Source organism: Triturus cristatus, chromosome 2_1, assembly GCF_964204655.1.
Source record: "Triturus cristatus chromosome 2_1, aTriCri1.1, whole genome shotgun sequence".
Taxonomy (NCBI): domain Eukaryota; kingdom Metazoa; phylum Chordata; class Amphibia; order Caudata; family Salamandridae; genus Triturus; species Triturus cristatus.
The window spans coordinates 793,687,967-793,703,537 of NC_140581.1; the positions used below are offsets into that span (position 1 = coordinate 793,687,967).

Here is a 15,571-nt window from a genome sequence, read left to right on the forward strand (position 1 = left end):
ATACGGGAGCAGGGAGATAGGCCTCAGATTAGAGGGGAGGGTCGGATCCAGGTTTTTTTAAGATAGGGATGACCGTGGCTGATTTGAATTGAGACAGCACTATTCCCTGAGAAATAGATGAATTTAAGAGGACCAAAGGGGGGTCAGGGCATGAAAGGTGCTGAAAGGCCGTTTACCTCAAGATGGTGATAAGAAGGTGGTGCTAATAATTTCTTGTAATACACTGCCTGACAACTTAGTTTTAAAGGAGACTGGCCTGGAATAGAGCTCCAAGTTGCGAAATGAGCTGAACATTGCAGTAATTCACTTTAAACAATACTTGGTTGTCAGTGGTCCATTGGTTCATTTTGTCCAAAGAGGCCATGTGCGTTTCTACTTCATTGCCCTCAGAATGACAATTTGGAGCAATGGGTGATCACATTTTTTTCCTTTGAGCATTTAGGCAAAGGCACGTTTTGGGAGAAGGAATGAGATGACTCGCCATTTGTGGCAGAAAATGTACGCAAAGAAGAGTCTTTATTTTGTGTTTTTAACACAAAGACCTATTGAGGTATGATTTACTCAGCAAGGACAGACTGGAGGCAATTTGTGGGTTTCTTGTTAAGTGACAGCATGCCATTAAAATGATTTTTTTCCAGAGGGCCTCTATGGCTCATGTAGGACCTGAATAAATATGGCCGTGTCACAACACCCTTTTGAAACGGACATGGCTTCCCTTCCTGGCTCACACAACCAGCTTCATTATCCGCAAAGCAGTTCCTGCCACCAGCTGTGCCTACCTGGCTGAAGAGAGGTCCTCTCAGGTGTCTGTTGGTGCATCTGCAGCCAGGGCACCATCACACTAGAGAGAAAAAGTAAAAACACCAAGACAACCGGTCTTATCCGTTTATTCACTCAGGATCAGGAACCACATATTTGTATCCATCATAACTATCTCAAACCTGCTCAAGTTTAGAGAAGAGCCGAAGACCTAGGTCTTTAAAAAGCGCTGCATCGTGACGAAGGAACAGCCCAGTACTGCTCTCAGAATCCTGCTACCCCACGTGTTGCTTATTGACTGAATCATTGCCTTCAGACCTGTACAGAATTTTGCTGTGCAATAACCACATATATTTTGATATACCAAGGGTCTAAAGTATGATTAAACTATCATTATCAAAGCCTGTTTGTATAGCAAATGGTTATCTTCAGGTTTTCATAGTACATCCAAAATAGGGACCGTTGATGGCAACAGTTCAATCTTCCATCAGGTACAATTGGTACTCGTTGGATAGCAGCCCTTTTCTCTTGTTTGCCCTTGTGCTCACATGCAGCTGTTTTATCTCGCTATCATGTTCGCAGATAGCTCCTTTCTCTTGTTTGCTCTCATGCACACGAGCAGCTAGTGGACAGCAGTTTTCCCTTGTGTGCTCTTTTGCTGTCATGCTCAACCTCCCAACAGCAGTGCAGCCTTCCTTTACATACAAACAATACCACTCATTAATCATGAAAACGAGAGGCACCTACTACACGGAGAAAATTAACGGAGCTAAGAATGCTCCCAAAGAACTATTCACTATATTGAAGTCGCTAAGAACTCAGAAGGAGCCGGATGAAACTCCTACCTCCAAAGAGAATTGTGACAAAGTTGCGGAGTTCTTTGCCTCTAAGGTTAAGAACATTTATGACACTTTTCCTACAGAGGCAAGACTTGGTACTAATACTTTTCAGGCCAACAACAAATACCGTGAAGTAGGCATATTGGACGAATTCACCGTACACAGCCTAGATGTACTTAAGGACACAGCCAAAGGAATAAAATCCGGCTCCCCCCTTGATGCCGCCAGACCGAATATAATTATGGAAGGCGCCAATACTATCATGCCCCACATTATGGACATCATATCCCGCTCCTTCCAAGATGGCATAGTTCCTGACAAATGGAAACAGGCTATTGTCAAACCTCTGAAAAAGAATTCCCGCATTGACCGCACGGTATTAGAAAACCTACGTCCTATCTCTCTACTACCTTTTACAGCTAAGATAGCGGAGAAAATATCTAATAAGCAACTTACTGACCATATAAATAAACATGATCTATTACACCTTTCACAATCAGGCTTTAGAAGTGCACATTCAACAGAGTCAGCCCTACTCTATGCCACTGAAGCACTGAGGAAACATGCTGATGAAGGAGATACCGCTGCACTGATCCTTCTCGATCTCAGTGCAGCTTTTGATACTGTATCCCATCAACTGCTCCTACAAAGACTGGAAGCATGCGGTATCATGGGTAAAGCTCTCCGCTGGTTAAAGTCTTTCCTCTCTGATCGTAGTTTTAGAGTGGCTCACGAGTCTTGTATATCAAAGAGCATGCCTCTCGAGCAGGGAGTACCGCAAGGCTCCATATTAAGCCCGACCCTCTTCAACCTATATGTAAGCCCGCTGGCCGAACAGGTCGAACAACATAATGTGTCTATCGTCTCATATGCGGACGACACACAACTAATTGTCCTACTGTCTCAAACAGATGAACTAGCAGCCACCCGTTTCTCTAACTGCCTATCAGAGGTTGCGAAATGGATGTCAAACCACTGTCTTAAATTAAATGGGAATAAAACGGAGGTAATGATTGTGGGGAAATCACCTACCATTTGGTCATCTGCCTGGTGGCCAGCTTCTTTAGGCCCACTACCCAACCCTAAAATGGAAGTCAAAAATCTAGGTATCTTTTTTGACGCAGAGCTGAATTTCATCAACCAAATACATAGGGTTGTGGGTAAATGTTATGGAGCGATCAAGGTTCTGAGGAAAATTCTGAACCTCATGCCCTCCAATGCTAGGAAAACCATTGTCCATGCAACAATAACTTCCCAGTTGGACTATGGCAATGTTCTATATCTTGGAACTACCAAGGGAGGACTTGCCAAATTACAGAGGGCACAGAACGCTGCTGCTCGTTTGGTACTAGGCTTACCCAGAAGAGCTAACGCAGAGAAGGCACTGAAGAAACTCCACTGGTTGCCAGTAGGTAAGAGGGTCATTTTCAAGGCGTTATGCTATGGGCACCGCATCCTCATGAAATCCGGCCCTAAGTATCTGCACTCACTCCTTGAGGAATACAAACCTGACAGAACTTTACGTTCATCGGACAAGGCATTGGCTAAAATACCCAGGATACACAGAGCCAGGCAGGGAGCACGGTCCTTCAGATATCTAGCAGCAAAGACCTGGAACACTCTTCCAATAACCTTAAGAACAGAGACGTCTGAAATACGTTTCCGCAAACAACTCAAAACATGGCTCTATGGAAAAAAGAACTATTAGAGTTCTGATTATCTTCTCCTCACTGCTATTTTCTTTCTCCTGTGTCATAGCGCGGGGACACACCGTTTGTGGTGTAACCAGGCGCTCTATAAATGTGTTATAAATAAATATAAATAAATAAACAGGGTGGGCATGAACCATTTCTTTAAGGGGGTGCGTAATCTGGAGCCTTGTACACGTTTTGATGATGGATGATACTTTAATACTGAAACAGGAGATTATGCTCTGGTTTTCTCCCCTTTGTTAGTGTAGGCGGTATGAGCCTGGATCATTCACCTCTTAAGAGCAGCTTCATCCCTTATTGAAATCTGTGTTTTGGAGAGAAAGGTGCTATCGGAAATGGAAAATATGAACACACAGTAAAAATATGAAAACGTATTGCAACAACAAACCCGTGCCGAAAGCGCACAACTGTATGTAGTAAAAGTCCAACGTAGGTCCAAATTGTGCTGAGAGGAAGGTTAGGAGTTCACTTGATTGAACAATGCAAAAGGTAACTCTAAAGGATTGAAGTTAAAGGCCAGCTGGTATTTAACAAGCTTGAAAACATTTATGGTTTTAGCACAAGTTCATTGGCAATCACTTTGTGTTTCCAAATCGATTTCAACCTGATTAGACAATGGGTGCAGGGAATTCATTTAGCTTAGAGCGGCTGGAGGTCTTAGGTGCATAATGCTAAAAGCACATACGCCACTAAAATTGTGTTTACTGCGAATACACATGCACTCGTGTATTAAGCATTGTTAGAAACTGCAATGAAGGATATGTATTTAATTAGGCTAAAGTCAAGGGTCACAGGCAATTTAATGTTTCTTACAATCAGCATGTATTAATTTGTAATTGTAATAATCCACTGCTGAATTTTTGTAACTCGCATTATCCAGTTTTGTATAAAAGAACCTGTTTGTGATGTATCAAATGGAGACTGGCTGTCTGTCTATGGGTCTGTCTCCCTGTCACAATAATAAAGAGCGGTCTTTGCATTGCAGTGGAGTTGGTCTTTTTGGTTTCTTAAAGGTTTTATCCACTCTGCATCCTTTTTCCACTTTTTACGCAAGGAGTAAAAAATGGAGCCGTTATTTACCTTCCATTGTTAGTAATGTTGTAAATTGTGGGTCATTTCATTTGCCACCTTAACGGTTTAGTGCAAAAAGAACAGATGATGTACAGAATGCTGTCACCGATCTGGGTTAAATTCATTGTTCTTTTGCACGCCATTCCAGTTTAGAACCAGCGATATGCAAATCAGGCTTGACCCTGCTCCCCATGGGAACAGTCAAGCCTGAACTGCCAGGCCAGGTCCTCCCTGGACCAGAAACCATAATCCTTGGACCGGTTTCAGGGTGATTCTCTTCCCCCCCCCCCCCCCCCCCCCCCCCCCCCCATCAGCCAGGCTAGTTTGAATTTGGTGGCGTAGTAAGCATGGGAACAAGTCTTGTGACTTGCTTTCTCGCCGTAAGTGTGCCGGGTATGCCCAGATGTGGGTCCTGGGCACTGGATTCAAGCTAGCCTGGCTGATGAGGGGTGAAACCCTTTACTGGTCCCAGGATGCTTGTTTCTGATCCAGTGATTAGCTGGCTTGGCAGTTTGGGCTGGACTGTTTACACGAGGAGCAGGTTTAATATATAGCTGAGTCAAAACTGGGGTGGCATGGTGAGCAAAAGAACAATGGTTTTAATCCAGATCTCTTGACTTTCGGTGAATGTTTGGATTTGTTCCTCATTCCATCCATAATTTGTATCTTTTACCATAAGAGTTTAGTGCATTGCTTTCATGGCTCGATTTTATCTGTGTGTAAGTCGTTCTCTGTGGACGAGGATTCCTTCCTGGCAGACACCACCGACCTGTAGTGATCTAGCCATTCCTTTTTGATTGGTAATAGGCAGTTATTGTCAGAGACGGCCTTTATCAGGTTCCCGCTATGTGGATACTTTTCTTTGCTTCCAGAATTGCTGTACTCTGTGGTTTTTTTTTTTTTTTTTTTTTTTTAGGTGAGTATCGCTGCATGCTGAGACTGCCTCTGCCACTCTTTCTGAAGAGGAACTTCGGACAGGCATCTGGGTTACCTTCCTCCTCTACAATCATTAGTCCTTGGGTAACCTAGTGGAATATCCAGAGCTGAGCTTGTTGTTTCACAGCCACCTGTTCTACAATACTAAAGTCCATTAGACTGCCCTTTCCTGCTCACCCCGAGGCATCTGTTGTGTATCTGTGGGGTGTAGCCACTCTCTATCTCTGCCTTACCCTTCTTGACCTGTTGATTGTTTCTGAATGTGACTGTTTTTGATGTTGCTAGTATTGATGGCTGTGGTATTGGTGCTTTTGTGGTGTGGTCCTCTTGATGGTGCGATAGTGGTGCTGTGGTCGTAGTGGTGGTGGTGGTGATGGCAGTGCGATATTTGTAGCATGGTAAAAGTATTGGGGGTTTTCGTGATTACGGTGGCATTGGTGGCAACGTACTGTAAAGACTTGTAGGCGGCAGAAGATAGGTTCAAAGTCTTGAAGTAATGCCACTGACACCAGAGAGCACGTCTTCACAAGGGCTACAGGTAACGGCAACTGCCTCACCAACCGTCACCCATGCCATGATTCTACCCTGGAACAGTAGGTCTCTCTTGGGTGTGAGCCAACCCACATTCTTTGGTTACGGGGGTTCTGCCTCTTAGCAGTACAAGGGACTGGTACCTGTAGACTCACATGGGGGGACTGTGGATGAGTTCCTTCCTCCATGAAAACTCGTTTTGGTTGGCTAGCTGCACTAGGCCTTTTATGACAGAATTAAACCTTTCGACTGCCCCATTACCAGCTGGGTGGTACAACAAAATAGTTTTGAGATACCATTCTCCTTTACAAACGTTTTGAAAATAGCAGAAATTGTGGACCATTGTCTAACACAATACATTTAGGTAGACCTTCTCTAAGAAATAACCTCTGCAAGAAACTAACAATGGTTCTCGCATTGGCATTCTGTACCACTTCCGGCCGTTTAGAAAAATGGCCACAAGCACAATGAGGAACAACTGTTCGCTATGTTCCCAAATGGGACCACAAATATCAATGCCTAGTCTAAACAAGGCATGCAGGGGTGGGAGGGGTGTGTTGTTATTGTCAGAATTCTCACAGGCTGAGCAGTTTCTGACTTTTCTCTTGATTTCAAGATCAAACCCCGGCCACCAATATGAGTTTCTCACCCTGCTTTTTGTCTTCCCTATGCCAAGGTGTCGTTCATGGCAAATATCTAGGAGTTTTGCACGTAAAGTGGTGGGAGGTATGACTTTACCGTTCCTAAGTATTAAGCCTTCTTCCCTAGACCATTCGTCTGAGTTCCCAGAAGGTGTGCAATTTTTTTGCAGGAACCATCTTTTATGTACTTTTTTTAGGTCTCGCCTGACCCAGCGCATGCGCTGGTCTGGCTAGACTTATTGAGAGGGCTCCAAAAAGTGCTACCAGGCCAGCCTAGAGCTACAGTGCACGTGCGCGGGCGCCGATTTTACCGCAATTACTTTCACTTTCGAGGATGTTTGATCGCTATTAGCATAGCCAATAGGTCTCGCTTTTGGGACCTTATAAGTATTTAGTTATGCAACTGTTGCATGGCTAAACACATATAAGGTCCCAAAGGCGAGACCTATTGGCTATGCCAATGCTTGTTACTTCAAGAAGTGTGGTATCTCCCTCCAGGGCTGATAACCATTCGGAATATGATATGCAGGGTACCTCCTCCAGGACGTTAGCAACGCTGAACGTTTCAATATCCTGGTCTGACTCCCTGTGTCTGGCAAAGGCAACCGACTTAAATAGTCTGCCACACGATATTTTTATTCCAGGAACGTACTCCACATTGTAATTAAAATACATCCTCCTCCTGTAAATGCGTGCAGACGGGCAGAGGCACTTTGTAGGCCTTTGGTGGAGAGTACCTTGACAAGTGGCATATGGTCCCTTCTAAGGGTGACCAAGTACCCCCATATGTACTGCCTAAGTGCTCTAAACCCCATTTGCATGCTAGGGCTTCGCGCTCGATCAGGGTACCTTTCTTCAGTCTGTGTGATCGAGCGCGAGGCAAACGCCACCGTTACTTCATTACCCGCTTCAGTGATTTGTTTGAGGACTGCTGCTAAACCTCTACCACTCACATCAGTGGTGACCACGCTGTGAAGGGAAGGATTAAATCCTTGAAGAGGTGGAGCGTAGCCAATGTCCTCTTTAATTCTATTGAAAGCCCCCTCAAGTGCTGTTCCATTCAAATTTGTTTTTAAGTTTTACAAGTTCCCTCAAGGCGAATGTTTTGGAGGAGAAGTTTTGGACAAATTTAGCATAGAATTCAGAGAGGCCTAGGAAGGCTCTTACTTCCTGTTTTTAGGAGAGGGGGCTGCTCTAATGGCAGAGAGTAGTTCGTTTTTTTTTTGGTTTTATGCCACTCCCATTAATCTCGTGCTCCAGGTATGTGACCTCACTAGTAGCAAATTTGCATTTGCAGACATCAGCAGTAACACCATGATGGTCTAGGATACTTAATACCCTGTTTAATTTGTCATCATGTGCCTTTCTATTGGTGCCAGTCACCATAATGTCGTCCTGAAAAATGAGATCTTTTTAGTTCCTGAAGAGCGTACGCATCAATCTCTGGAACATGGCCGCAGCAGAGGCCAATCCAAAGAGTACTCTTCTAAATCTAAAACATCCCAATGGGGTAACAAAAGTGGTGAGGCTTCTACAATTGGGGTGTAAGGCCACTTCGTGGTAGGCTGAACTTAGATCGATTGTGGAAAACCACTTGGCTCCATTTATATAAGACAGCAACTCACTGATTTTTGGCAAAGGAAATTGGTCGATAAGGATGTTTGTTAACCGCTTCAGTGCTCATGACGAGCCCAGCTCGTCATGAGGCACAGTGGAGCTGTGTTCATGACAAGCTGGGCTCGTCCTAACCGGCGCGGCCCGCCCACGCGCGGTTGATTCTCTGCCTTTGCGGGAGAATTAATCAGTGGGCGGGGTCGTGATGAGCTCAGCTCGTCGTGAGCACAGCTCCACTGTGCCTCATGACAAACTGGGCTCGTCACGAGCACAGCGCCGCCACTGCCTCCCCCCCCCCCCCCCCTCCCCCCACACCGCAAGAGAATTACCCCCGCGTGGAGGGGGCTAAGATCACGTAGATCCACACATAAGCAGAGCTTACCATTGGACTTCTTTGTGACGACCAAGGGCGAAACCCACTCTGCCGACTCCACTGGTTCAATGATACCAGACTTCTGCAGCCTAAGAAGTTCAGTTTCCACTTCGCCTATGATGGAGAAAGGAATGTTCCTAGATTTATCTATACAAGGGATTGCATTTTCTTTCAGTTTAATCTCGTGGATGAACCCTTTAAGTTTTCCAATGTCCTCGGAGAATATACAAGGATACCTTTTGGCAATCTGGTTCTTGCAATCGTCTTCTGTTTGTAATGAAAGCACGGGATCAGGGCTGTTTGGGTCAAGAATTATCCCCAAATTTCCTTGATCGATCCATCGCCAAACCAAAGGACCGACCGCAGAGACTTGTAGCTTCCCCAGCATTTGTCGTGTTTTAAATTGGAACTGCAGTTCCCTAAAACCTAGGATTTCAATGGGTTCCCCAGTGAATGTTTGAGGAGATGCGTCCGGTTTGAGTAAATGGTTACCAATAACAGGAACACATTTTTCTAACAACACATTCTTATCTACAATTGTATAAGGAGATCCCGAATCCGCAACAATGGAGATCTCCACCCCTCCAATGTTTAAATGACACAAGGGTTTTCTACCTTTGCCTGACAAATTATCGTCAACTTGTAACCCAAATAAATTCATGTTATTATCAGACTAATATGCATATTGTTGTTCTTCAGGTACAACTAGTTTTACTTTTCTACCACCCCTTTGTTTTATCTGACACATTGCAAGGAAATGACCAACACTCCCACATCTTGAACGTTTCTGCTTTAGTGCAGGACGCATTGTATCATTTGCCAAGTGGTGTCTACTGCCGCATCTAAAACACTTTCTATCAGACAATTTTGTCTTCATGTTGGTGTCCTTTCCCTGCAGGGAGTTCGAACGCTGTTTATTATGAGTATTTTTCAAACTTGTGACTTTAGCAATGGTAGACTTGTCCTCGGTAATTGCCTTTTCTTCGGACAAAACTGCCTTTGCGCATTTGCCTGTTAACTCTGTGCATTTGACAATTTTGATGACTTCCTCAAGTGGCAATACCTCCTTTGCCCACAGTTTCTCCTGGATATTCTTACTGGCAGCTCGCATGACGATTTGGTTGCGAATAAATTTGCCGTGCAATGCACCAAACCGGCAAGTGAGTGCTATATTCTTTAAAGCAGCCACAAAGTCTTCCACCGATTCTTCAGGTCTCTGTTTACGTTGGAAAAACTTGTATCTGTGTACAGAAATGGAAATCGTGGGTTTGAAGTACAGAGACCAATCTTCCAGTGCAATCATGTAGACGTCCCCCTCCCTAGGTTTTTTGTTGATGCGATTGTAGATTTCATCGCTTTTGCGCCTAAACAGTGGATCAAGACTTTTCTCTTCCTCTCAGGAGTAAGTTCCTCTTCATCCTCGAATGTGGATATAGTTTTCAAAATATTCTCTCCATTCCTCCCATTTGAGGGAGTCGTCCCCCGTCGATGGAATAAAAGGCTGTTGAGGAGAAAGGGTTCCATATGTTACCTGATGCCATAGTGAGGAACAAAAATGCTGGGAGAAATAAATGAGAGATGTCGCAATAAAAAAAAAACAAAGTGCACAAGTTGTGTGTGCGTCACAAATGAAGTGAAATTACAACCAAACGGTGTGCGCATCACCGGTACGGAGAACCACGTAGAAGGTACACTGATGTGCAGGAAGTAAAATGTTGCATGGCAGGATGAAAAATTGAGGTGTGCGGGTCACCGATACAGGAAACGCACATTCGTAATGCACGTAGTAACTTGCCTAGGCAAATAATGAATTGAGGCGTGCGTGTCACCAGTACAGAGAACGCACGTAGAAGGTGTACTGTAGTGCAGGAAGTAACAATGCCTCAATCCAAGCTGAAAAATAGGTGTGCGTATCGCCGGTGCAGGGAACGCACGTTGACAATGTGCTTTGTAACTTGCCTATGTAAATAAACTGTGGTGTGCGTGTTACCGATTTGGAGAACGCACGTAGAAGACGTGTTACGCAGAAATGAACAACACGGTATGGCAAGATGGAGCAATAAGGTGTGTGTGTGTCACCGATAAAGCAAACGCAGGTTACCAGAGTAATGTTTAAATTGGCAGATTCCCAAATTAAAATGGCCGCCAACGCGTGCGTTTCAATGACGTCATGCCGAAATGTGAGGCACTCTGTGGAGAATTTTTGTCAATCCGCCGCTTTGCGGGAATGGTGTAGATGACTGAAGTGATAGCGTTGCGCCTCCCTAAACAACCGGAGACCAACGCCAGGAAGTGAGGAAACAGTCGCAAAAGCACAGATCTCACCCTGATGTGCTTGAAATAGTGGAACTAGCATGCAGCTGGGCTCGTTGGCGTGTTGATTCCAGGAGTAGTGCAGGAGCCGGAAAGATGCAGAACACGTACGCCAAAGTTGAAGCACCAGTAGACTCTGCCAGAGCTGGACTGAAGGAGGCAGCATAAATGGTAACCCCTCACATTTGGACCACAGGAGACATGAAGACCTCCCTCGCAGGAGTGAATGAGGAGGCAGAATGCTGGAATGCGCATGTGGGTTCGTTGTGGTATCAGGGCTCCTCGTCGCCAAAATTGTTGAAACTCGTAGGCGGCAGAAGGTAGGATCAAAGTCTTTATTAAAGTAATGCCACTGACACCAGAGAGCATGTCTTCACAAGGGCTACAGGTAACTGCAACTGCCTCTCCAACCGTTACCCATGCCCAAGATTCTACCCTGGAACAGTAGGACGTCATAGAACACATGGGCACGCGGCAGGAGAAGCAGCACGAGGCCAGAATAGGACAAAAAGGTATAGCGGAGCAGAATAATTATAACATAAAGATGTACAACAACACATATAGTGTATGTATCTGAAAGAACAGAATGTGATGTTGAGCTTAGTTTTAGATGTAAAGCCAGCACTCCATCGTATCCGAATGGTGCACCAAACGGCCACTCGCATAAGGTGAAAGATAAATGCTGCTCTGGGTGGCGCTAAATCCCACTCTAGGTATACTTTTGCTAATTGGTGGCAAGGTCAGTAGAGTACTAAATTCGTCTGTGATAGACTCCAAATTGGGTGAGTTTTCTCCCTCGTGTAGTTATGGTTGTAGTGTTCCCCTTCACCTTGAGTAAAGGCGTGTAAGCGGAGCCACGCTTGATCTTCCCAAGTATACTCGTTGTAAACCTGTCGTAAACAGTTGTCCCAGTGTGCACGCGCTGGTAATGTCTCTGCTTCCATCGGATAAGTGCAAATTATAGTCAAGCAATTTGGTTAGAAACGTGTTCTTAGTACAAAACACTGTACCGCCTCTTTTCCTAATTTCCTTTTTATTCCACCGTGCCACGCAGTTTACAAATGCTATGTATACTTCTCAATTATTATGTCAATAGCAGCAGTCTCTTACCTACACAAGTTAGTCTCATTGTCTCGTTATGCTCTATAATTACGGTGGTAATATGTGCTAATTAATTACCCTTTAATTCTATTTGCATTCGTTGCCAGTGCATATGAATTGTCCAGAGGGCTCTTTAAATTGCTCCCCCAGCGCCTGTATTAAAGTGTCTGTAAATTAAACTCAATGTCTCAAAACAGCACTCTTTTTGTCAGTTCTGTAAACGCCATGATATAGAAAATATTTTTCACTTTGTGCCCATGTGACCTGCTACCAAAATACAAATTTTCGCAGCATGTTAACTTACAAAAGCTGTGCCATAAAGTTAAACTGCATGGAACAGAGTTGACTGCAGATTTGTGTGCGTGTCCGTGTAAACAGTTAAGATTGTAACTGAACTTCATGTTCTGGTCGCCCCTCGGTTTCATGGTGCAGAATTTGTTCTTGCTTCTCCTTTTCTGTATTCCCCTCCCCATTTCATCAGCTTCCCTCCTCCCGCTTTTTTTCCCCGTCTTCCTTTGTCTGCCTTTCAGCACACATTTTAATCGCTTTCCCTTTTGTGTTGAAGATGTTTTTTAATGTGTCAGTGTGGTCTCCCATGTTGGGGCTGTCCTGGCTTGCTTGCCGTAGATCGGGAAGGGATCCGCCCTGTTTTCTAGTTCAACTTGGGAACAAGCTCGCTTTTCTACGACTCTGAGGCATCGTTTTACATCAGGCGAGGTGTGCTTACGCCCATTACCACTAACGTGGTTCTAGGGAATTGATTTGTATGGAAATGTGAAATTATGGTTTAAAGAAACCTGACTGACATACTTTTTTTTCTTTTTTTTAAAGGGATGTGCGGCTTTCTTTAAACCTGGAACTCTACTCCGCAAGAGCTGGGGTAAGTCTTGGCATCAACACGCTTCTTTAATCTAGTACGGCGTCATTCTCTCCTTTGGCAAGATTAAATCATAATGCTGTGCCATGTTTTTTTTTAATGGTATTTTTATTTAGCTTTTCAACTCAGTTGGCCTTCATACAATGATCGACTCTCAGATCCACCAGTTTCCTAAACTTAAACATTACATGGTCATTCAATGGCAATCATTGCGTGCTGCACTGGCAAGTGCTATTGGGCAACTTTACGCAGGTTGAGGAGAAAAAAAACAGTTCTTCTACATAATCAGACCAATGTAGCCTCTATCAGCACCACTAGTGGAGCGAATGCAGACACTGCCAAGGTGAAGGCTGTGAACCCAGTAGGTAGAGTCCAGGCGGTTTCCAGATATCTGTGTGTTGGGATGGCTGCAGTGGTGTGCGACTATCCATATCGGAAGGGGCGAATCAAGTGGTCAAGCCCTACAGCCAGTGAACGAATCTAGGGAAGTGATGTTGGTGGGAGGTAAGAGTTCCTCATCCAATTGATAGGGACTCTGCATTTCCCCACCAGCAGCGCAATTGCAATGAACTGTATGGAAATTGGGGATCTGTTTGCCCAGCAGGGCGATCAGTGATGTGAGCGTTAGCTCAAAAAGTATCATCTTGTTAATTTATTTGTTCGGTTTAAGCCATTATGCTTGTGTTGGTGGCATCCCCACGCCATGTGCAAAAAGTCTACAGCCAGGTTCTGCACCTCCAACAGCTAGACTCTCTATTCACTTTGGTGAATAATACACCATATGGATGAACTTAAGAGGGAGGAAGAGGACTCTGCCATGTGGTGAAACCTTCTTGATCTGCTCACAGCTGAAAATCCAGTTTGTGTCTGAGATGACCTGTCCTAACTCAGTGTTCAAGCCCTGTTTGGACTTCGAGTTCATAGATAAGGTCGTGGTATTGGAGCCTGTTGTGATAAACATGCGGGGTCCAGGATTTGGTAAAATCATTGACCGAAGGAGCCTTTCGGAGAAGTGGGGGAGGTTCAGCCAGGAGGGATTGCTGGACTGCTTTGAAGGAACTACGGAGTCCGTTATACAATAGTACATGCATAATACTAGGCTGATCAGGCTCTAGGCACTCACAAACAATAGTAAGGAGAGCCCTGCTCTGTAGTTGTCGAAACGTCCCTGGTTCGGAGGTCCGTGCTAATTCTGGGCTTGTTAGTGAAATGTGTGGATAATACGGTGTCATTCTGAAAGCTATTTTTACCAATTGTTTGTAGATGGACCCTAATGCAAAGAAGGAAAATGGGACCCTGATGTTTTGGTGGAAAAATACAGCAATAATCAGTGTTCAGGGAGTCCTTCGGGCATCTGGGCTCTAATGCTACTGCACCTGTCTCACCATTGATGACTACCCCCCTGTATCAATGCTATGTTAAAAAGCTAATGCATATCTGCGGTTAGCCCAAGCTCTGTCTTAATTCCAGAGTTAGTTGCAGCGTCAAGTGGGAGATGATTTTAGGAGAAGACTTTAGGAAAGCATGTAAAAATGTATGTGTGGCAAAAAATTGAAGACATAACCTTTACATTAGCGATGTCTGCACACACCTAGTCTATGTAAATGAATCTAAATATACACCGTAGACTGCTGTCGCCAAAAAGGAAGAACAAAAAAGAGGAACGAGGACAGCACACTTGTAAGTTCAGTCCCTGTACTCACTCACCTAAGTACCCAGCTACAGAGAGTAGCACTGCAAGAATTTTTGCCAAGAAATCCAGATTCACATAAGGGAAGAACACCCTCTTTTGTTTAGTTGACAAAAGAAAGTGCCAATCCAATCTCCGTATTCTTTCTTTTTATTTAGCACCGTAGCAAACAGCCAATGCATGGCTGCTGCGTCACATACATGTTTGTTTGGCAGCCATCATAGCTATGCTCTGAGGCTAAGGCACGGTCAGGTGCGCAGTCACTCCTCACACTATTTCCCAGGCTTTGCCTGCTCTCTTGACAGTGGGAGGAGGAGTTTTATCACGTTTTAATTGTTTGTTATAGTACACAGCAAGCAATCATATCGCTTTATAGGGGAAAAAACAATTGCAGTAGGATGATCATACCACGAGGTGCTGAACTGACTAGGCTGGAGGAGTCCTGATTTGGTTGCCGGACTGGCCCCGATTTGGTTGCCAAACTATTCCAAAAAAGAGGCCGCAGAATGTTGGAAGATCAGAAGCTTGAGAAAGCTCACCGGGACAGAAGTATGCTTAATTACTATGTGACTGCATACAAAAAGTAAGAGGATGGGATTTTTTTTTTTACATTTTTTATTTTTTAAATCTGTCATTTAGAACATAACAAAAAATCAGAGCTATGAAAAAGAGGCAGTGAAATTACAAATATAGAGAGAAAAGAAAAAAAAACCATGACATCGTAAACCCGCTCAGCATCTCTTATGTAGTACAGGGCCCTCTCAAATGTAAAGAAAGGAGACAGTGGGGCGAAAATGACAATGAGTGGCAGGACATTCAGGGGAAATGCAAGGTAAGTACATCATCCCAGGAAATTACAAAGATACATTGTAGAAATGCATGCTATTCACACGCCACACATGAGCCCTGAGGAGCAGGAGAGGCTGCCAAATCCTCGCCAACATCAGAGGTTGAGGATGATTAATAGTCTGAGCGGTTGCCATACATCTTTTGGTCGTGACCTGGGGGTTGGAGAGAGGCATACGCTCCACTCGTAACATGACAAAGTTAAGTCGCTTATCCATGCCACCTCAGTAGGGCAATAAACATCGCACCAATGCAAAGCGACTTGCCT

General features: G+C 44.5%; 1 protein-coding gene across 12 annotated transcripts in view; it reads left to right on the forward strand.

Annotated features, from left to right (window-relative positions):
* SEMA4D (semaphorin 4D) overlaps nt 1-15,571 on the forward strand; it is a 756,105-nt gene that overhangs the window by 159,513 nt on the left and 581,021 nt on the right. For all 12 annotated transcript variants that reach the window (XM_085632738.1, XM_085632752.1, XM_085632744.1 and 9 more), the window contains exon 2: nt 12,722-12,770. The gene's annotated coding sequence lies outside the window, so the exon portion shown is untranslated. The remainder of the gene's footprint in view (nt 1-12,721; nt 12,771-15,571) is intronic.